This window comes from Sapajus apella, unplaced genomic scaffold (genome assembly GCF_009761245.1).
Source record: "Sapajus apella isolate SASKATOON/1434 unplaced genomic scaffold, GSC_monkey_1.0 scaffold50, whole genome shotgun sequence".
NCBI lineage: Eukaryota > Metazoa > Chordata > Mammalia > Primates > Cebidae > Sapajus > Sapajus apella.
Window position 1 is genome coordinate 8,020,274 of NW_022436990.1, and position 23,547 is coordinate 8,043,820.

Below are 23,547 nucleotides of genomic sequence, written 5' to 3' on the forward strand. Positions count from 1 at the left end.
GTGAGCCACCGCGCCCGGCTTTTTTTTTTGTTTGTTTTTAAGATGGGGTTTCACTGTGTTGGTCAGGCTGGTCTTGAACTTCCGACCTCAGGTGATCCGCCTGCCTTGGCCTCCAAAGTGCTTGGATTACAAGCGTGAGCCACCACGCCCCACCAACATTAATGTTAATAAGTTCTGATAACCCACTACCATCGGACCAGCCTAATTCTTAAATATAAATCTAACTTTCCATTTAAACTGGTTGTTTTAAATTCAAAAATTTTTTAAACTTCTGTGAGGTTTTCCAATATACTTTTCCTTTTGTAAGTTCTTACTGGCAGCGTATTTTAAAACATTTTTGCCTTAAATTAAAAAAATATTTTATTATATACTACATGAATACATATATTTTTAATATATAAAATAAAATCTGGCCAGGCCCAGTGGCTCACACCCATAATCCCAGCACTTTGGGAGGCCAAGGCAAGGCAGGTGGATCACCTGAGGTCAGGAGTTCGAGACCAGGCTGGCCAACGTGGTGAAATCCCATCTCTACTAAAAATACAAAAATTAGCCAGTGTGGTGGCGTGTGCCTGTAATTCCAGCTTTCAGGAGGCTGAGGCAGGAGAATCGCTTGAACCAGGAGGTCGGAGGTTGCAGTGAGCCATTGCAACCAGACTGAGGGACAAGAGAGAAACTCACTCCAGACTGAGGGACAAGAGAGAAACTCTGTCTCAAAAATAAATAAATAAATAAATAAAACAAAATTCTGCATTTCAGTAGAGGAGTAAGAACTCTAATAATACCTTTTACTTAGTGTTTCCTCTACAATGTCCAAGAACGATGTGTTCCTGAAAACTTCTTGTTAGAATTTTGCTAAAAATCTCAATGACTTCATTGCATACAGACGTAAAGTCCTCATAATGGACCCTGTAAGGCCCCCTCAAAACACAAGCACACAAGAATGATTTTAATCATACTGACCTCCTTGCTATTGCTGCTACACATTTCTACCTCAGCACGTCAGTACTAGATGGCATGCTCTTCCTCTGCTTGACAAGGTAACTCCCTCTCTCATTTCCTTCAGATCTGTCCAGATCCTATTTCTCAGTGAGGTCTTCCCTAATCACCTAGTAACTGCGACTCCCTCCCCTTTATTCTTTTCCTATTGTTCTATTATCAACTGACATATGGTTTATTTATATTATTTGGCATTTATAATCTCACTGTTGAAATGTAAGCTGTGGCCGGCACGGTGGCTCATGCCTGTAATCCCAGCACCTTGGGAGGCGAAGGCAGGGGGACTGCCTGAGATAAGGAGTTCGAGACCAGCCTGCCCAACACGGCAAAACCCTGTCTGTACTAAACATACAAACATTAGCCAGGTGTGGTGGCAGATGTCTGTGATCCCAGCTACTTAGAAGGCTGAGGCATAAGAATGGCTTGAACCCAGGAGGTGGAAGTTGCAGTGAGCTGAGACTGTGCCATTGCACTCCAGCCTGGGTGAAGGAGCAAAACCCCACCTCGGGGGAAAAAAAAAAAAAAAAAAAAAAGAAATGTAAGTTGCATGAGGGCAGGGATTTTTGCCTCTTTTGCTCTCTCTTGTGAGCTCATTGTTTTATCTATCCTCAGCCTTATAAAGTAAATCCTTGCTCCATAATGAACTAAATTTACTTTTCTCAAAAATGAACATAATGAGTGAATGGAATGATATATTTAAGACCTTCGGGGAAAAGTGAGACCAGAGAACCAAAGTCATGAAAGGCATTGCAAATATCTGTTAAAAGCCACTAAAATAAATCAATAGAAATAATACAATGAATCAAAAGAAAATCAATAACTTGGGTAATTTATACTGTACATTAAATATATCTATTTGTCATTACTTATAACTCTTCTTCAGAATTTCCCTGCCATGCATTTCCAACAAGATACTTAAAAATTAACCTCACCATGTTCTAATATGTATGCTAAAGTGGAAAACACCTTTTGTATTGTGTTAATAGCTAAGCCTACATCTCAGATTGGAGGAATCTACAATTCAGGTACACTCTCAAGATTCTCTTGACTAACTAAAAAGATTTACAGACATAAATCTGTATATGGTAGAACTTCACACAAGAATCTCAGATGGGGCTTTTAGAAAGGTGATTACCACTTAGTACTTCTACAGTCGAACATCTATTATCTCACTCCACTCTCACGATGATTTTATGACATAAGTAGGGTAGAAATTAGAACAGACATTCTCTGCCAAAAAAAAAAAAAAAAAGTAAAATGACTTTCCACAGTCCTTTGGCTACACAGCCTTAAGTCCTAGAGTATGAATGATGCTTTAAATTACAGGGTTGAATACACCCACTGGAAACTGCAGGGACAAATTTTGCTGCTATGCCCTAATAGGAGAAATCATATTTTAATCATATTTAAAGATGTACATGTCTCTTTGTGGAGGAGTGATTGCAGTGTTCAGAAAGAACTGGTATGTATCACTGCAATCAGAACAGTACATACAAGGACTGACCCTGGCTTGAGTCACAGAGTCTTCTAACTGGGGTCTGACTAGGATTTGGATAGTGAGCAATGGAAACAGGCTGAAGTTTGGGGTGCCCTAAGTAAGGCAAGCACAGGGCCAAGTATCACACTTACCTGCTGCAGTGTGAAGTACTGGAAAGAGGATAGATTTTGGAGTCTGAGAGACTTGGATTCAAATCCTAGCTCTGTTAAATACTGGCTGTGTTACTTTGAGCAAGTTACTTAATCTCTCTGAGCCTTACTTTCCTCACCTGCAAAGTGGAGATAATACCATTACCAAAGTAGTTACCCTGAAGGGCTACTGTGAGGATTAAATGAGATAATATGTATAAAGCTGTCTTCGAAAATCTAGCAATATTAACTGCTAACTTCCTTCCTATTTTTAGTGATACCAACTATCTCTTTCTGTATTATCTTGAGTGTAAATAAGCTGGAAATTTTCTAAACAATCTTACTAAAGTATCTGTCCATCATCCAGGAATCACTCCTGGAATCTTTAAAATTTGGTGCCAATTACAAGTGCCAGATTATTATTCAACAGAAGCTGCAGTCTCCAAAAAGCCATCTCTGTCTACGTAATTATAAATATTCCTATCACATTTGTCTGATCTGAGATTATATAGAGTCTAATGATTAGATACGTCAAATTCTATTACAACAAAACCCCTACAAAAACAGTTCTTTCTTCTAAGTGCTTGTTAATGACTTTTTGAATTAATATTAGCCTCAAGAACTAAATATACTTACAAAAATTACTTCTACATAGTACAGTCAGCCTTCTGTATCTGGGGCTTCAAAACCATGGATTCAACCAACCACAAATCAAAAACATTCAGAAAAAAAAATTCTGTCTGCAGTGAAGAACATGTACAGACTTTTCTTGTCATTATTCCCTAAAGAATACAGTATAACAAGTATTTACTTAGGAATATAAATATGGTATAACAACTATTTACATTTTGTATTATGTATTATAAATAATCTACAGATACTTTAAAGTATAAGGGAGGATGTGCATAGGTTATATGCAAATACTATGCTATTTTACAGCAGGGACTTGAGCATCCTCTGATTTTGGTATCCATGAGAGGTCCTGGAATCAATTCCCCCACCAGATACCAAAGGACATTGTATACTTTTCTTTTCCTTTTTTTTTTTGGAGACAGAGTCTCAGCTCACTGCAACCTCTGCCTCCAGGGTTCAAGCAATTCTCCTGCCTCAGCCTCCCGAGTAGCTAGGACTACAGGCGCATGGCGCCATTTTAGTAGACAGGGTTTCACTATGTTGGCCAGGATGGTCTCAATCTCCTGACCTCGTGATCCGCCTGCCTCGGCCTCCCAAAGTGTTGGGATTACAGGCATTAGCCACTGCGCTCGGCCAGGACACTATATATTTTTCTATAATCAAAAGCTAATAAACATTATTTGCTTTTCTGGTTTTAATACTAAATATTTTTCTTAATTTTGCACAGCATATGTGTTCATGGTCTAGGACCACAGAAGAGTAACGAAATGGCCTATAGGTACTGTATTTAGTAAAATATATCTTAATGACTAACTTTATAATGTTAATTATGACTTTCAAATTTAGGAATTGTTTTTCATACTGAATCTACTTATTATCCAAGGAACCAATTCGCCTTTATGTTCTATGATTACAAAATGATATACGTTCATTGTAAAAGTTAAAACATTACAGAAATATTTAAGGTAGAAAATATAATTCCCCTAATTCTACCTGCTCTCCTGCCATAGTAACAACCAACAAAAATTAAACATATAGTCCCATGGATTGTATTTTCTAGGTGTATTAATTTAAGCAAGGTTTCCCGAGAATTATTATTTGGGGGAAGTAAGAAAGAGAACAAAACTTAGGGAAATTCTTTTGTAAAATATGCTTGCTAATGCTAAAAACACGCTTAAATGCAAAAGGCAGACTACAAAACTGCATATGCGGTATAATCCGTCTTTTGTTAAACAGAGTCTAAAAACAAGTATTAAAAAATATTAGCCATCGGCCAGGTGCAGTGGCTCACGCCTTTAATCCCAGCACTTTGGGAGGCCAAGGTGGACGGATTATGACGTCAAAAAATCGAGACCATCCTGGCCAACATGGTGAAACCCTGTCTCTACTACAAAAAAAAAAAAAATTATCTGGGCATGGTGGCGCATGCCTGTAGTCCCAGCTACTCGGAAGGCTGAGGCAGGAGAATTGCTTGAACCCAGGAGGCAGAGATTGCAGTGAGCTGAGATTGTGCCACTGCACTCCAGCCTGGTGCCTGGCGACAAATCAAGACTCTGTCTCGAAAAAAGAAAAAAAAAAGGAATATTAGCCATCAAGGAATTATAAATCAAAATCTTAATGAGATATCATCCAAACAAATACTTATACATGAATAGTCATAGCAGCATTATTCATAATAGCCAAAAGTATAAGCAATCCAAATATCCTTCAACTTATAAATGGATAAGTAAAATGTGGAATAAAATACAATGGGGTATCAGTAGGCAATAAAATCCTTTAAAATTGTATACTGTAGGTGAACTGTATAAGAATTATATATACATACATATACACATATATATATATATATATATTTTTTTTTTTTTTGAGACAGAGTCTCCTTCTGTCACCCAAGCTGGAGTGCAGTGGCACCGTCTCAGTGCACTGCAACCTTCACCTCCTAGGTTCAAGTGATTCTCCTCCCTCAGCCTCCCGAGAAGCTGGGACTACAGGTGCTTGCCACCATGCCCGGCTAAGTTTTTGTATTTTTAGTAGAGATGAGGTTTCACCATGTTAGCCAGGATGGTCTTGACCTCCTGACCTTGTGTGATCTGCCCACCTTGGCCTTCTAAAGTGCTGGGATTACAGGTGTGAACCACAGCTCCAGGCCAAGAATTATATTTTAATGAACTGTTAAAATAACATTTGTCATATCTGGATGGTGAATAACTAGCAATTTTTGTTTTCTTACTTTTTTTCAGTAATGACTGAGAGTATTATTTTTTAAGTCAAGGGAAAATTATTTTCCAAAGTGCTCCTTTTGAGCATTAGAGTGCAACTAGTCAACAGACTAGAGGCTGGGATGGAGTTGCCACCTGCATTCATTTACTCATTCATTAAACACCTACTTTGTAATCCAGAAGTTGTCCCAGCATGAGAGAAGTTCTAACACCTAATCAAATACAACGGTTTAACACAAGACTCCCTTCAAAACATAAATTATGCATCATACCACCTCTGCTTTAATTTAGAACCAAAGGTTATAATCAATTATATCAAGAAGTATCAAGCAATTTTCTCTTCATTCAAGTAATTGTTTTTCAAATTTTTAAACTCATTTTGATATTTAAAATAATAACACAGCACCAATTCAGAGTTTAGCAGCAAAAAAGTTATGCCAAAAAAAAAAAATCAATTAGCAATCAATTAGTCATAACTCAAAAACACTGGGGATCATTTCTTTATGATACTTTTTGGCTATGAAGTCAACCATAAAAAAGAATCTTTACATAAAATGCTACCAAGAGGAAAATTAAAATGAAAATTTTAAAAAATTCATTGGAAATGGTTGGCCTTAAAGTTGAAAAGAAAAAGGAAGACTGAAAAAAAAAAAAAAAGGAAAAGAAGGGATAAGAGGCATATGCTCAAGCAATGGGTTATCTCAATGACATTTAGATAATGCTTATCAGCTAAAAATTAAATGCTCAATCAGAATCTCCAAAGATAGTAAGGTAAAAACATTTTAGGGGGACTAGCCTCATCTACATTCTCAATCTGGAGAGCAAAACAAGGCATTTATGATTTGAAAACTTTCACTAGCTATATTGATATGCAGCTAGGGTTCATAATCACTACATTAAATATTTAATAACATGCCCCAAAGAAAACCAGAGAATAAGAAATCTGTTCTCAACCTTAAAAACATCTTCAGAGACAGTGCAACACCTTAGAGGGAAAAAACTGAACAGCCAGGACACTACATGCACTAGCCATACTCCATAAGGCTAGTTGAGACAAGATGTGGGCTTGAAGTAGAGAAACAGAAGACGAAACCAGGGTTAAGGGCTAGGTCATGAGGCAGAATCTAATGACCAAATGGTTATGGTGACTGAAGGAAAAAAAAAAGGCAAAAATGATTACAGTATCTCTAGTTTTTATAACCAGGTGGCTAGTGATGCCATTAACCAATGAATGGAAGGCAAAAAGAGAAGGTGGTTTCAACGTCAGAAAAAGGAGTTAATAGAGAAAAGATCAAAGGGACCTAAATTATTTTTAATGTTTTACTTTTTATGATGGAAGTGTACACAGATATTCATGTTCATTTTATTATCCCTCCCAACTAGCTGGGACTACAGGCAGCACGACTATGCCCAGATAATTTTTGTATTTTCTGTAGAGACAGGGGGGTTTCACCATGTTACCCAGGCTGGTCTTGAACTCCTGAGCTAAAGCAATCTGCCAGCTTCACCCTCCAAAGTACTGGAATGAGCCACTGCTCACAGCCCTTATTATCCTTTCTAAAATTTAACCTACATATATCACAAATTTCAAGTCACAAGAGGTCAAAACTAAAAAATGCACTGAGAATCACTGCTTTTATATACTTTTGTACGCATGACATACGTCGCAATAAAAAAAAAAAAGGAAGGTGAAGACAGCACATTTGGTTTTGGACCTACTGAGTTTGCAGGTTTTAGGGGGAAGTACAGAACTATTCTTCACAAGAGGGAGGCTAAAGAATAAAGTCTAGGCTGGGCATGGTAGCTCATGCCTGTAATCTCAACGCTTTGGGAGGCTGAAGCAGGCAGATCACTTGAGGTCAGGAGCTCAAGACCAACCTGGCCAATACGGTAAAATCTTCGTCTCTACTAAAAATACAAAAAATTAGCTGGGCATGGTGGCAGACATCTGTAAACCCTGCTACATGGGAGGCTGAGACAGGAGAATCACTTGAACCTGGCAGGCAGAGGCTGCAGTGATCCGAGATGGCCCCACTGCACTTGAGTCTGAGCGACAGAGTGAACAAGGTTTGGAAAAGAATAAGGCTTGGAAACGAAAAGAATAGGTTTGTATATGGTTGGCATATAAGGACAATGCCATGGAAGCCATGGATGTAAGTGAGAAGACTTAAGGAGAGTCTGTGGAAGGCCATTTGGGTTACAGCAATGACTAAGGGCCAACTAAAAGGAGAATGTTAACTAAGACTGAAAATAACCAAAGGTTTTACTAATTCCCTTTCCCTTTCTCCAGGGTACACAGAAGAAAATCAGTTTTTAAAAGGCTATATTTATGGTTATCTTGCTGTAATCCTGTGGCCGGTCCAGGATTTCCAAATAGATGGGATTAAAGGGAGTAATCTGGAAGGAAGGCTTGAAGATGCTTTTGCATAGTACTCTATACGAAGGTAGAAAACACCAACTGGCCATATCAAAAAACTGAGGGAGACGGATTTGAGGGAAACTTTGGCACCACCATTGCTATGTTCTAGACACTAAATCAAAACAAATCTCTTACCTAATCTCCTTTCTTCCTCATAACAAGCCAATTAGGTAGATGAGAGTATTGAGGCTAGATTGGAATAGCAACTGGCTCAGGGTCACAAATCACCTAAGGAGCTCTTTGGCTGTCCCAAAGCTTTCTACGCTTCTTTATATGCAACCAGTTCCTACAGCTCTTTACATGTAACTAGTGTTTCTCATTACACATCTTGATATAATGTATATTTACGTGCATTAGCTGCTCAATGGCGGAGTTAATGTCATTCATTTCTGTATCCCTGTAGCCAAAAACAAGTATATATTTTGTTGAAGTAAGCATGTAAAGGAATCAGGTGAGGATGGCATGAAGAAAGCCACGAGGGGAAAGTTTCAAGAAATGGATGGTCAGCAGCGTCAATCGGTACGGAGAGAGCCATCAAGTCTATCTTAAATCACCATTGGCATTGAACTGATACTCGTATTCATTTACTGAACGTCTACTACACGCAGGACGTCGTGTTAAGCACTACAAACACATAGGAAAATGAAGTCTGGTACAAGTAAAAAGATTTTCGGGGAAGTAGCCTCATCTAAATTCTTGCTCAGGAAAGCAAAACGAAGACTCAGGCCTGCAATTGCCTACATCTATTTGGCTCAGGTAAATCTGAAGACAACTTAAAAAGGTCACAGCGAATTTTTTAATAAAACTTCTCATGGAAGACAAGAGATAAAGAAGGGCCACAAGAGATAAAGCAGCACCTCAGTCTCGGTAACTACGGCCGGTGGCGAGGGAGGCCGACTTCCCCCGGAATCTCTCGCCCCCTGACAGCAGGGCTGGGGCTGCCCCTAGCTGCCCCTCAATAGTCTGAGGCTGGAAAAAGCAGACACTTACCGCAAAAGACACCGCTAACGCCGTGGCCCTAAGGGGCCAGGAATTCCTTAGCGAGGCCCCACACCGTGGGAAGAAACCAAAGAAAGCCGGGAGCAGACAGACAGGTACCACCCCACAACCCAATTTCCCGAACTAGATAAACTAGGGTCCCAACGCCCAGCGCCGCGTCGCCAACTCCCACCAGCTGGAAGACCGACGAGTGCCACCGAACCTTCCGCCCAATGGGGAAACGTCACCATTCCGCATAGTCCAGCCTCTCTAGAGGAGGATCTACTTCCGCTTCCGGGACACACTGCTGCGTTTCTCCTGCGCGTCTACCGAAACAATTTAGATGTTTGCTTCCGCTGGTTTTGGTTTCAGTTTCCTACCGCTGAATAACTGAGGTAGAAAAGTTAGTGGTAAAATAGGATGCTGTCTAGGGACGTGATTTCGGGGAAGAAGTCAGGCTTCGACGAGGCTCTTTAAGAAAAGTTAGTAGGCGGAACACTCCCAGCTAAGAGCGGCAAGATGAAAGATGGAGGTGTGATTGAAGGAAGGGATCCCCGGGCGCACGTGAGACCTCCGTGGGAGGGCGGGGCTCAGGGCTTCGCAGACTAGAGGCGTGTTCCGCGGAGGGTGGGGCGATGTCTGCCGGCGCTTGCGCAATGCCAATCAGTGTCTGCGCAGCTTGTTCCTGCAGCGTAAAATTTCCTACTGTAAAGCCTTGGTCGTGATGCTGCGGCCGCTTCGCGCTGTGGCCCTGGCCGACCGCCAGGCGCTGCTACAGTGGATGCGAACTATCCTTAAGTGTAAGAGACCAGAGCCTGAGGCAGGCGCTGACTTTGGAGACTTAGGCAAGGTGAAGTCAAAAGTCTTCCTTGGGGTCACTGTGCTGGTCTCTGCTATCCTGTGATGTAGATTGACCAGGGCTCAGAGTGCTCTAACGGAAAGGCGGGTTAATTGTACGCCGCACTTAGAGACCAATTAAGAGCGAGTCCTGGTACAAGAAGAGGGATTTTATTTCCGAAGCCAGCGTGGGGGAAGTGGCACAAATGTTTTTCGCCTTTGGAGCGAAAAAGCGGGCATTTTATAAGGTAGAGGAGGAAATGAACAAGAGCAGGGGTCTCTGCTAGTTGATGCCTTATCTACCGGCAATTGAGTTGGCGCCTTCCCGAGCAGAAGTAAGTTGTAAAAGTGAGCACGTAGATGAATTTGCTCTGTAGAGAATGGTCTGGTGAGGGGGAGAGACAAGAGGTTATTTTGCATTTCAAAAAGGGCTAAGTGGGAAGTGTAGTGGGGAGGGGAAAACAGGAAAAAATAAACTATCTTTTGGAAAATGGGGGTAATCAGATACAGGACCACTTGGAATTAATCGGATGCGGGAAGACCTGGTTCTGAGTAGTTTGTGATTTTGCAGCAGACTTTGGACAAGCCTTTAGAGCTCCTTGTGCCTAACCCTTTTTCTAAAAGAAAATAGAGGGTTAAAGCCGGGCGCGGTGGCTCAAGCCTGTAATCCCAGCACTTTGGGAGGCCGAGGCGGGTGGATCACGAGGTCAAGAGATCGAGACCATCCTGGTCAACATGGTGAAACCCCGTCTCTACTAAAAATACAAAAAATTAGCTGGGCATGGTGGCACGTGCCTGTAATCCCAGCTACTCAGGAGGCTGAGGCAGGAGAATTGCCTGAACCCGGGAGGCGGAGGTTGCGGTGAGCCTAGATCTCGCCATTGCACTCCAGCCTGGGTAACAAGAGCGAAACTCCGTCTCAAAAAAAAAAAAAAAAAAAAGAAAATAGAGGGTTAGCCCTCCTCCCCATTACCCGCACAAACTTGTTAGGATTGGTATGTTACCACCTGAAAAAGCACTTTGCAGGAGAGGTTTTAGGCTGTAGCGTTAGTTGGAAGTGTTAAAAGAAAAATCTTAGCCAAGTTAAATTTCACGGTTTAATTCAGCAAAGAACGGTTCGAGAATCAGGCAGGCTCAGAGAGATTGCAGCGCCAAGTGATTGAAGATTTATAGACAGAAAAAGGCCACAGTGAGATTTGATCCTGCTGCTGCACTCCAGCCTGAGCGACACAAGACCTTGTCTCTTTAAACACACACACACGTTAAAACTGAGGAAATGTGGTAGTTAAAACTAGTTATTGAAAAATGGGATGGATGTATTTTGGCAAAGTAAAGCCTGATGAAAGCTGAAGAAAATAGGATATTCTTATGTTTGGTAACTGTAGCAAACTATCCTATGTCTGTATATATGTGTACGTGTACGTGTGTGTGTGTGTGTGTGTGTGTGTGTATATATATATATATATTTTTTTTTTTTTGAGACGGAGTTTTACTGTTTTCGCCCAGGCTGGGGTGCAGTGGTACCATCTGGCTCACTGCAACCTCCACCTCCCAGATTCAAGCGATTCTCCTACCTCAGCCTTCCGAGTAGCTGGGATTACAGGCATCCGCCACCACACCCAGTTCATATTTGTATTTTTAGTAGATGGGGTTTCACCATGTTTCCCAGGCTGGTCTCAAACTCCTGACCTCGGGTGATCTGCCTGCCTTGCCCTCCCAGAGTGCTGGGATTACAGGCATGAGTTACCACGCCTGGCCACTATGCCTGTTTATTGCTGAATGTTGATTCCCATGGTTATTTTTATCCAAAGTCATGACTTGAAATGCCATTGTTAGCAATGACTCCCAATTTTAGATTTTTAACCTTGACCTCTTAAAATTCTTTGTGATGTTAGAGTCAATCAGTAGATTTAGGTATTACAATTGTAATTATTACACATTTTAGGAGTCATTTTAGATAAGATGTCAAGCTGAAGTTAACAGGAACATCTGATAGTGAGATATGTCCTGGAAAGTGTAGAAAACCAGAGATACAGCTTTATTTCTATACACACATAATCAAGATAAGAATTTCCTAATATGCTGAGTCTCCTATCACTTCATCTAAACCCTGTGTTGCACATTTCATTCTTCATATCCCATTTGTCAGTAAAACAGCACCAATTTACATCTTTTTTCATATCTTCAGCACAAGGTCATTTATTCCAAAAGCACTGAGTGCCTACAAAAATGTCACATACTGCTTAGAGCTGGCAATTTTAAAATTACCAAAACATCCTTGCCCTCTCAAGATCTGTTTTGTGGAGCCATTTGCAATCTAAATCTTGATTTTTTTTTTTCTTCCTGTTTTTTGTTTGTTTTTGAGATAGGGTCTTTGTCGCCCAGGCTGGAGTGCAGTGGGACCATCATAGCTCACTGCAGCCTTAAACTCCTGGCCTCAAGGGGTCCTCCCACCTCAGCCTCCTAAAGTGTTCAGATTACAGGCATGAGCCACTGCACCCAGCCTCAAATTTTAGAGGTATCAGTTGAGACTCTATTTTTCAAAATCAGGAAGACTTGAAAGAATGTTTTGGATAATTTTGAAAACGAGCCAATATAACTGGCAAAATAATATATTTTTATTTTTTTTAAAGGTACTTTTTATTGCTGTTTTTGGAGACAGGGTCTCACTCTGTCACCCAGGCTAGAGGCTGGAGTACAGTGGCACCATTATAGCCCACTGCAGTTTTGACCTCCTGGGCTCAAAGCAGACCTCCCACCTCAGCCTCCTGAGAACCTGGACTGTGGTGCAAACCACCACATCCAGCTTTTTTTTTTTTTTTTTTTTACTTCCTATAGAGACAGGGTCTTACTATGTTACCCAGGCTGGTCTCAAACTCCAGGTCTCAAGACCCTCCCACCTTGGCTTCCCAAACTGCTGGGACTAGAGGTGTGAGCTGTTGCACCTGTGGTTCTTCCTGTGCCTCTCTTCGGCAGACTCTGTAGTGAGGAAGCTTAAGCAATTCATTAAACAATTTAAAGAATAACTTGAGTTTCTGAAGAATGTTTATTAACACAAGTATTTTAAGAAGTGAGGCTGGGCAGTGGCCCATGCCTGTAATCATAGCACTTTGGGAAGCCGAGGCAGGCGGATTACCTGAGCATAGGAGTCTGAGACCAGCCTGGGCAACATAATGAGAATGTCTCAAAAAAAAAAAAAAAAAAATTAAAAAAAATTTTTGAAGGCCGGGCGCGGTGGCTCAAGCCTGTAATCCCAGCACTTTGGGAGGCTGAGGCGGGTGGATCACGAGGTCAAGAGATCGAGACCATCTTGGTCAACATGGTGAAACCCCGTCTCTACTAAAAATACAAAAAATTAGCTGGGCGTGGTGGCGCGTGCCTGTAATCCCAGCTACTCAGGAGGCTGAGGCAGGAGAATTGCCTGAACTCAGGAGGCGGAGGTTGCGGTGAGCCGAGATCGCGCCATTGCACTCCAGCCTGGGTAACAAGAGCGAAACTCCGTCTCAAAAAAAAATTTTTTGAGAAAGAAGTGAGAGTATCACTGAGCTTAGAGTAAAGGAGTATGGTTATTTATAATCCTTAATAAAGTAGGCTGGGTGCAGTAGCTCACACCTGTAATCCCAGCACTTTGGGAGGCCCAGGTGGGTGGATCACCTGAGGTCAGCAGTTCAAGACCACCCTAAGCAACATGGTGAAATCCTGTCTCTACTAAAAATACAAAAATTAGCCAGGTGTGGTGGCACATGCCTATAATCCCAGCTACAGGAGGCTGAGGCAGGAGAAACCTTTGAACCTGAGAGGTGGAGGTTGCAGTGAGCTGAGACTATACCATTACACTGCAGCCTGGGTCACAGAGCAAGACTCCGTCTCCAAAAAAAATATAATGTATTAGTATACCATCTTTATTGCAGTAAAATATACATACGATAAAGTTTACCATTTTAACCTTTTTTTTTTTTTTTTTTTAAACTGAGTAGCTGGGATTACAGGCACACACCACCTCGCCCAGCTAATTTTTGTGTCTTTAGTAGAGATGGGGTTTCACCGTATTGGTCAAGTTGGTCTCGAACACCTGACCTCGTGATCCACACGCCTTGGCCTTTCAAAGTGCTGGGTTTACAGGCATGAGCCACCGTGCCCAGCCTATTTTAACCATTTTTTAGTGTATAGTTCAGTGGCATTAAATATGTTCACATTGTATTGTAACCATCATCACTATTCTCCAGAATTTTTTTATCTTCCGAAACTGAAACTCTTAATGTACCTTTTTATGAAGTGGTATAAGTACAGCACAAAAGACTCTTCTAAAGAGCCATTTTTCGTTTTCCTAATTAGATTTCCTTCTACCAGGGAAAAATTTTTTTTTAAATCTCTGGCATTAAGTCATTTAAGTAATGTATGATATTTGCATAGCCCTTTAAATTATAACTCTTGAATTTTTATACCATTTGATGGAACAGCAAGAGACAATGCTAGATTTTAAGTATAGCTTTGGTTTTGAGTTTCATAGAGTTTATTAAAAGGAGAAAACATGGCTGGGAGTGGTGGCTCATGCCTGTAATCCCAACACTTTGGGAGGCCGAGGTGGGCAGATCACCTGAAATCAGGAGTTTGAGACCATCCTGGCCAACATGGTGAAACCCCATCTGCACTAAAAAAAAAAAAAAAAAAATTAGCTGGGCATGGTGGCACACACCTGTAGTCCCAGCTACTGGGGGTCAGGGACTGAGGCATGAGAATTGCTTGAACCTGGGATGCGGAGGTTGCAGTGAGCCAAGATCTCTAACACTGCACTCCAGCCTGGGCAACAGAGTGAGACTTCATCTCAAAAAAATAACCAACTAGAAAACATCTAAATTGCTAACAGGTAAAATCATAGTAATTTTAAATACACCAAAGAAAATAAAAATTATGGCCTCTAAAGAGAGAGTGGGATTATGACACCAAGACTTGGCGTCATTTAGGATCATGCTGGTGGAAGCAGAAGCTTGGACCAGAGTCGGGCGTGGTGGCTCAAGCCTGTAATCCCAGCACTTTGGGAGGCCGAGGCAGGTGGATCACGAGGTCAAGAGATCGAGACCATCCTGGTCAACACGGTGAAACCCCGTCTCTACTAAAAAAATACAAAAAATTAGCTGGGCATGGTGGTGTGTGCCTGTAATCCCAGCTACTCAGGAGGCTGAGGCAGGAGAATTGCCTGAACCCAGGAGACGGAGGTTGCGGTGAGCCGAGATCGCGCCATTGCACTCCAGCCTGGGTAACAAGAGTGAAACTCCGTCTCAAGAAAAAAAAAAAAAAAAAAAAAAAAGAAGCTTGGACCAGAGAAGAACTCATCATGCCAATGTCTGATATAAACTGAGGATACAGTTCTCATCCCTGCACTCCAGCTGGGTGACAGAGCAAGACTCCGTTTCAAGAGAAAAAAAGAAACTGAGGATATAAAACAAAGGTAGGAGCCTAGATGTTTCTTGGTACAGCTTAGGCCAAAGGTCTGGGAAACAATGAGCACTCATGTCGGAAAGATAAACCAAGTCTGAGGGGGAAGGCAGGCAAAAATAAGTTCATATCCCCCCCCCCCCAAAAAGATAAAAAGCAGTTTAAAACCCAACTCTTCTAATTGAATGCTGGGAAAAAGAAAAAATAGAAGGGAAAAAAAGCAGTTTAAAATACAGCGATACTGCAACTCATTGATTCTGATCCTCTGGCAGAGCATCTGTTCCCTTCTGTTTTCCTGATGTGCATGAAGTGGGCTCTTGACCTAGGTTTCAAAAGTGTAGGAGACTGATTTCAATCCATTAAGTGAGGGGAGATGAGAACTGGAACTGCAAGTGATATCCCCAATAGGGCATATTAAAAAAAATACAGTGGAAAGCAGTCTATTAACAAAGACTACTCTGAAGGCTCTCAGTATTTCCTGGATATGCAAAATAGAAATGAGGACGTCAAACCAGTAGCTCATACAGTTTCCTTCTTTTTTTTTTTTTTTTTTTTTTTTTTTTTGTTTTTTTGAGACAGAGTCTCACTCTGTTGCCCAGGCTGGAGTGCAGTGGCACAGTCTCGGCTCTCTGCAACCTCTACCTCCCGGGTTCAGGTGACTCTCCTGCCTCAGCCTCCTGAGTATCTGGAACTACAGGTGTGCACCACCATGCCTGGCTAATTTTGTATTAGTGGAAACAGGGTTTCACCATGTTGGTCAGGCTGGTCTTGAACTCCTGACCTCAAATGATCTGCTCACCTTGGCCTCCTAAAGTGTTGGGATTACAGACGTGTGCCACAGTGATGGGCCTCTTGTAGACATAGTCTCGCTCTGTCACACAGGCTGGAGTGCAGTGGTGTGAACACAGGGCTCACTGCAGCTTCAACTTCCCAAGCTCAAGTGAGCCTCCTCCCTCAGCCCTGCAAGTAGCTGGGATTACAAGTGCATGTCATCACACCTGGCTAATTTTTGCATTTTTTGGTACTGACAGGGTTTCGCAATGTTGCCCAGCCTGATCTCAAACTCCTGAGCTCAATAAATTTACCAGCCTCAGCTTCCAAAGCACTGGGATTACAGGTGTAGGCCATTGTGCCCAACTGCTCATTCAGTTTCTATTAAGGATCAAATTACAAAGGCTAGAAAATTAGGGTTTGCAGGAAGGAAATTACCAGATAATCAAGAAAATATTCAGTTAGGCCTCTTTTTTTTTTTTTCTTTTTGAGACAAAGTTTTGCTCTTGTTTTCCAGGCTGGAGTGCAATGGCATGATCTCAGTTCACTGCAACCTCCACCTCCGGGGTTCAAGCAATTCTTCTGCCTCAGCCTCCTAAGTAGCTGGGATTACAGGTGCCCATCACCACGCCCAGCTAATTTTTGTATTTTTAGTGGAGGTGGGGTTTTGCTGTGTTGGCCAGGCTGGTCTTGAACTCCTGACCTTGTGATTTGCCCGCCTTGGCCTCCCAAAGTGCTGGGATTACAGATGTGAGCCACTGCGCCTGACCACGCTCACGAAAATATTTAAATACTTAAAATAACCGTAGGCGACTAGAAACTTAGAGGAGATTCTCTGTATCCTTTATTACAAACACCTCTTCACTGAGCAGAATTGAACATGTTGCTGAGCAGTAGCCACAGAGCTTTTATAGGTTCTATCAAATGAATACAAATAATTATACTTTTCTCTCAATCACATTTGTTGTGTATTAAAAATGGCCAGGATATATAAAAAGAACAATACATCATGAACAAGTGGGCTTATCTCAGGAATGCACTGTTGGTTTAACATTAGAAAATCAATGTAATTCACCAAATTTGCTGAAACATATATATAATCATACATCATTTAACAACAGAGACAGGTTATGAGAAATGTATTGTTAGGTCATTTCATTGTTATGCAAATATCATGGAATGTACCGTAGCTACACAAACCTAGATGTTATAGCCTGTTGCACCTTCTACAAACCTGTACAGCATGTAATGAATACTGTAGGCAGTTGTAACACAATGGTAAGTATTTGTGTACCTAAACATAGAAAAGGTACAGTAAAAATATAACATTGTAATCTTATGGTACGTACCACCATGGTATGTGCAGTCTGTCATTGATGGAAACATCATTATGTGGTACATGACTGTATTTCAGAATGTTAAGTGGGTGGGTTTTAAATGTTCTCTAATACAAAGAATTAAATATGTGGTGATGAATATGTTAATTAGCCCGGTTTAATCATTCCACAATGTGTACCTTGTACCCCATAAGTACATACAATTATTATTTGTCAATTAAAAATAAAATTTTAAGAAAATAGATGAGTAGACTTGTGATATGGAGGGCCTTAAAAATCTCAAGATTTGATACACTGAAAAATAGAATATCATTAAAAATTTGTAAGATGGCTGGGTGTGGTGGCTCACCCCTGTAATCTCAGCACTTTGGGAGGTCAGGGTGGGCGGATCACGAAGTCAGGAAATGGAGACCATCCTGGCTAACACGGTGAAACCCTGTCTCTACTAAAAATACAAAAAAAAATTAGCTGGGTGTGGTGGCATGCGCCTGTAGTCCCAGCTAATTGGGAGGCTGAGGCAGAAGAATTGCTTGATCCTGGGAGGCAGAGGTTGCAGTGAGCCAAGATCACATCACTGCACTCCAGCCTGGGCCACAGAACAAGACTCTCAAAAAAAAAAAAAAAAAAAAAAAATTGTAAGGAGAGGGAATGATCTGAAAGTAAGGTTTAAGGAAGATTAGCTTAGGTGAACAAGGTATTTTATAGCAGGGAGAAGCTGATATTGAGGAGCTGATTATGAGTTTGTAATGGTATTCAAAATATGAGGTGATGACCGTAGCTATGAGATAGTTGAATTGGAAACGAAGGGAAAATAGGTTTCAAAAGACAAAGTGGTGGGACCGAATACCTGACTAGATAGAAAAAGTGAGGTTTCATTCATAAGCTGTCAGCTTTGGGGACTTTTCTTTCCCCATATATTTAATCAAATGTAAGTAGGAAATTTTAAAGAATTGATTTTGCCCTTTAGAGAAGCTCTTGTGTCTCCATTTCCTTCCCACCTACATATGTAATTTGAGAAAACTCTGCTATCCTTTAGGCAGCTGATTAGCACCTTCCTTTAATCTTTTTCCAAGTAACATAGCATTGCCACACATTCTGAAATAGCTGTTTACATGTTAAAAGATGTTCCAGCTCACTAGTAATTAAATAAGTGCAAATTAAAACAACCAGTTTTTGTTTTTTGTTTTTTTTTTTCAGATAGGATCTCACTCTGGTTGCCCAGGCTAGAGTGCAGTGGTATGATCACGGCTCGCTGCAGCCTTGACTTCCCAGGCTGAGGTAATCTCCCACTTCAGCCTCCCAAGTAGCTGGGACTATAGGCATACACCACCACACCCAGCTGCTTTTTAATTTTTTTTTTATAGGGATGGGGTTTCACCAGTTGCTCAGGCTGGTCTCAAACCTCTGAACTTGGGCTGGTCTCAAACCCCTGGACTCAAGTAGTCCACCTGCCTTGGCCTCGCAAAGTGCTGGGATTACAGGTATGAACCACTGTACCCCACCCAAGTTTGTTTTTATGATGATATTGAATTTGTGAGGGTTTGATGAGACTTTTTTAACTGTCTCAGGGTAGCAGTGAATGGTTAAATAGAGACTACATGCCTTCAAAAGTAAAGTTTCCACAAATTTTATTTTATTTTATTTTTTTTTGGGACGGAGTTTTGCTCTTGTTACCCAGGCTGGAGTGCAATGGCGTGATCTCGGCTCACCGCAACCTCCGCCTCCTGGGTTCAGGCAATTCTCCTGCCTCAGCTTCCTGAGTAGCTGGGATTCCAGGCACGCGCCACCATGCCCAACAAATGTTTTGTATTTTTAGTAGAGACAGGGTTTCACCGTATTGACCAGGATGGCCTCGATCTCTTGACCTCGTGATCCACCTGCCTCGGCCTCCCAAAGTGCTGGGATTACAGGCTTGAGCCACCGCACCCAGCCACAAATTTTAATTTTAATGACACAGTAAATGGTTATGATATGCAGTCGGTTCTCCATATCCACAGATTCTACATTTGTAGATTGATCCAGCAGAGAATTGAAAATATTTCAGAAAAAAAAGAATAATATAATTTTTTAATGCAGCAATAACAACTTTTTTTTTTTAAGACAGAGTTTTGCTCTTGTTGCCCAGGCTGGAGTGCAATGGTGGCACGATCTCGGCTCACTGCAACCTCCACCTCCTGGGTTCAAGTGACTCTCCTGCCTCAGCCTCCTTAGTAGCTGTGACTACAGGCACCTGCCACCACGCCTGGCTAGTTTTTGTATTTTTAGTAGAGATGGGGTTTCACCATGTTGACCGGTCTTTTCTCAAACTCCTGACCTCAGATGATCCGCTCGCCTCAGCCTCCCAAAGTGCTGGAATTATAGGTGTCAGCCACTGTACCTGGCTGCATGTCTGCTACTCTTGAATTGGCATTGCTATTTATGTATCTAAAATGGCAAGAGTATAGATGGTGCCACTATTCTCTCATCCAGTTCCTTTTCACTGAGGTTAGTGGAACTGCACAACCATTCATAGCTCAGATTCATCAGTCCCAAAGGAAGCCCAGATGACTATGGTGTTCATAATAAACAATTTTCTTTAGTATTTTGATTCTGTGCTAATCTTAATCCCTAAGGTAATAGATGAGATACCCAAGTTCAGAGAGGCATAGAAGTCATTTGAGAGACAGCAGTCGGGCACAAGTGATTTTCTTATGCCGAGGCAGCACGTCATGCTGATTCCTCAAAAATAACAGCAGCAGCATTATCATGCTGCAGAGACCAGCTCAACTATACAAAACTACTACCAGCATTGGCCAACACCAGAGGTATTCCAGAGACCAAGCTACCAGGAGCATGCAGAAAGAAAATTAAGAGATGAGATCAGTTAGCATTCACTGAAGAGCAATGGGAAAAATCTCAGCTCGTGATGTCACACCAGAATGCACATGATATGCATTCTGATAATGCAACACTTAGATCAAAATGCAAGAGGAGAAGTAAATGTCTGACATTGTTGACTGAGGATAGTTCATGAAGAGAGAAATAAATTAAATATGTTAAATTTACTCTGAGTGCTTCTTAAACATTCTCCTGTTCTTCCCTAACCCCATGGTCTCTCCTGCCTAATTAGCCCTAATTTTGGTTTTAAACAGTTTTTCATGTAGTGCTTCAACCATGTCCCCAATTCTTTTGAGTCCTGAACCCTTTGACTCATCATTACTATTCATTCAACTAATATTCTTTGAGAATATCCTGTTTGCCAGGCTCTGGAAAAAAAACAATCAAGGCCCAACAAGGACCAATGATGTGATCCTGACTATATCCTTGTCCTTGCTTTTTCCTTCCTGTTCCATTTCCCTCACTTGTATTAAGGATGAAGCTTACCTTTTTCTTTCCTTCTCCTACATTTGCCCCTTACACTGTTGCTTATTCTTCTATTCCCTTATTTTTAGAATTAGTTTTCAGGGCCAGGCGCGGTGGCTCACGCCTGTAATCCAAGCACTTTGGAGGCCAAGGCGGGTGGATCACCTGAGGTCGGGAGTTCAAGACCAGCCTGACCAACATGGTGAAACCCCATCTTTAAAAAAAAAAAAAGAATTAGTTCTCATTTTCCTTCTCCAGACAGTCCCCTCATTCATGTTCCTTCAAATTGTAACCCTTATAGGAAACCTATGCTATGAATATTATTTTGTAAAGCAAGGCTAATAATCTCTTCTTGGTCAGGTGTGGTGGTTTATTCCTATAATCCCAGCACTTTGAGAGGCTGAGGTGAGATCATTTGAGCCTAGGAGTTCAAGACCAGCCTGGACAACATAGCAAGACCCCATCTCTTTTTATTTTTTATTTTTTGAGACTGAGTCTCATTCTGTTGCCAGGCTGGAGTACAGTGGCGCAATCTTAGCTCACTGCACCCCCTCCTCCTGGGTTCCAGTGATTCCCCTGCCTCAGCCTCCGGAGTAGTTGGGACTACAGGCCCGTGCCACCATGCCCTGCTAATTTTTTTATTTTAGTAGAGACGGGGTTTCACCATGTTAGCCAGGATGGTCTCAATTTCCTGACCTCATGATCCACCCAACTCAGCCTCCCAAAGTGCTAGGATTACTAGGATTACTCAGCCTCCCAAAGTGCTAGGCATGAGCCACTGCGCCCAGCCGATCACATCTCTTAAAAAAAAAAACATTTCCACCCACTAACCTGAAAACAGTTTCATGAAATCCACAATATATACAATGAAAAAAGTATTCCTTGTCTGATAATATAATTGACCCACAAACTTCTAACAAACTTTATCTTAAATTTCCTTCTGATCCTTATATATCCATATATGATTTTTATATACCAACCAAGGTTTCTTTTTTTAAAATATAGGCACATTTTTAGGTATTCAAGCAGAATGCTTTATTATAGTTAAGGTAAAAGGAATCAAACATTTATTTCTTTGTAGCCAATTAATAGTATATCCTATGCCACTAATATTAATAAATGACTACTGTTTTTTTTTTGTTTTGTTTTGTTTTTTTTTTTTTTTGAGACAGAGTTTCACTCATGTTACCCAGGCTGGAGTGCAATGGCGCGATCTCAGCTCACCGCAACCTCCGCCTCCTGGGTTCAGGCAATTCTCCTGCCTCAGCCTCCTGAGTAGCTGGGATTACAGGCATGCACCACCATGCCCAGCTAATTTTTTGTATTTTTAGTAGAGACGGGGTTTCACCATGTTGACCAGGATGGTCTCGATCTCTTGACCTCGTGATCCACCCGCCTCGGCCTCCCAAAGTGCTGGGATCACAGGCTTGAGCCACCGCGCCCGGCCATGACTACTGTTTTTAAGCATGAAGTTTTAATAACATTATTTGAAAAATGTGTTCTGGGAAAAGATTACTGATTAAATATTTTGATGTTAAGTCCCTGACATGTAGGATTCAGAAGAGCTGGTATTAAACTTTTTCCCCTATTGTTAACTAATATAATTTCTTTGGAGAAATCTTTCTGGGTAACTATTTATTTGTAAAATATACTACTTAGGAGAGACAAAATAATCTGTGATACTCCTTTCAACTAGAATTTTATGTATTTCTCATGCTTGTTTTGCATCATTCCAGGTCAAAAAGTTGCTAGGGTCTCAGAAATAAAATGAAAGTAGAGTAGTTACTTGCATAAGCAAAAGGTATCTTGCTGTGCCTTCTTATTGCACTCAGAATGTTAGCATATAAACCTTGACATTTTGCCTTATTTAGCAATAAAAAGATACTTCTTTATACTTTGCTTCTTTTGATGTTTTTTTTTCCTACCAGATACAGCAGTAGCCAGAACCCACAGTTCATCTTGGTGCATTCCTTTATGATGAAGACTTTTATTGATTCATTATGTGCAAAAGGAAAAATGAGCAGAAATTACTGTATGATGTGCAGCTCAAACCAGACAGCACCTTTAGGTAGGCAGTCAGGTATGCAAATCTGATGACTTTATGTGCTTTTTTTCTTACATGTCATGAGTATTCAAATTTTGGACTAAGCTATTCAATGTTTTCTGAAAGCAAAAGGCCAACCTGTGGCATGGTTATTACCAAATACTGCATTTAGGGAGAGTAAACAAATATTATCTCAGGAGAATAGGTCACTTAATGTCCCCCAGGAAATTTTTGGAAACTGGGTTTTTTTTTTTTTTTTTTTTTGGAGACGGAGTTTCGCTGTTGTTACCCAGGCTGGAGTGCAATGGTGTGGTCTCGGCTCACTGCAACCTCCGCCTCCTGGGTTCAGGCAATTCTCCTGCCTCAGCCTCCTGAGTAGCTGGGATTACAGGCACGCACCACCATGCCCAGCTAATTTTTTGTATTTTTAGTAGAGACGGGGTTTCACTATGTTGACCAGGATGGTCTCAATCTCTTGACCTCGTGATCCACCCGCCTCGGCCTCCCAAAGTGCTGGGATTACAGGCGTGAGCCACCGCGCCCGGCCATGGAAACTGTTTTATTTTGTTTTTGAAACTGGGTCTTGCTCTGTCCACTAGGCTGGAGTGCAGTGGTGCGATCTTGGTTCCCTGCAACCTCTGCTTCCCAGGTCAAGCGATTCTTGTGCCTCACCCTCCTAAGTAGCTGGGATTTCAGGCGCCCATCACCACACCTGGCTAATCTTTTTGTATTTTTAGTAGAGACAAGGGTTTCACTATGTTGGCCAGTCTGGTCTTGAACGCCTGACCTCAAGTGACCTGCCGTCCTCGACCTGGCTAACCTTTTTTGCATTTTTAGTAGAGACAAGGTTTCACTATGTTGGCCAGGCTGGTCTTGAACGCCTGACCTCAAGTGACCTGCCTTCCT

General features: G+C 41.5%; 1 protein-coding gene and 1 long non-coding RNA gene across 6 annotated transcripts in view; one reads left to right on the forward strand and one right to left on the reverse strand.

Annotated features, from left to right (window-relative positions):
- The window catches only part of SRP54 (signal recognition particle 54), a 49,043-nt gene extending 39,583 nt beyond the window's left edge, over nt 1–9,460 (reverse strand). For 2 of the 5 annotated variants that reach the window (XM_032242558.1, XM_032242553.1), the window contains exon 1: nt 8,887–9,460. The gene's annotated coding sequence lies outside the window, so the exon portion shown is untranslated. Of the gene's footprint in view, nt 1–2,628; nt 2,766–8,886 lie in introns of all 5 variants that reach the window. The other 3 variants (XM_032242554.1, XM_032242557.1, XM_032242556.1) reach the window with 3 other exon arrangements.
- An 80-nt stretch (nt 9,461–9,540) lies between these two features.
- LOC116526280 lies at nt 9,541–22,677 on the forward strand. The gene is made up of 2 exons (XR_004258076.1): nt 9,541–9,724; nt 22,526–22,677. It is a non-coding gene; the product is annotated as an uncharacterized LOC116526280 (long non-coding RNA).
- The last annotated feature ends 870 nt before the right edge of the window (nt 22,678–23,547 follow it).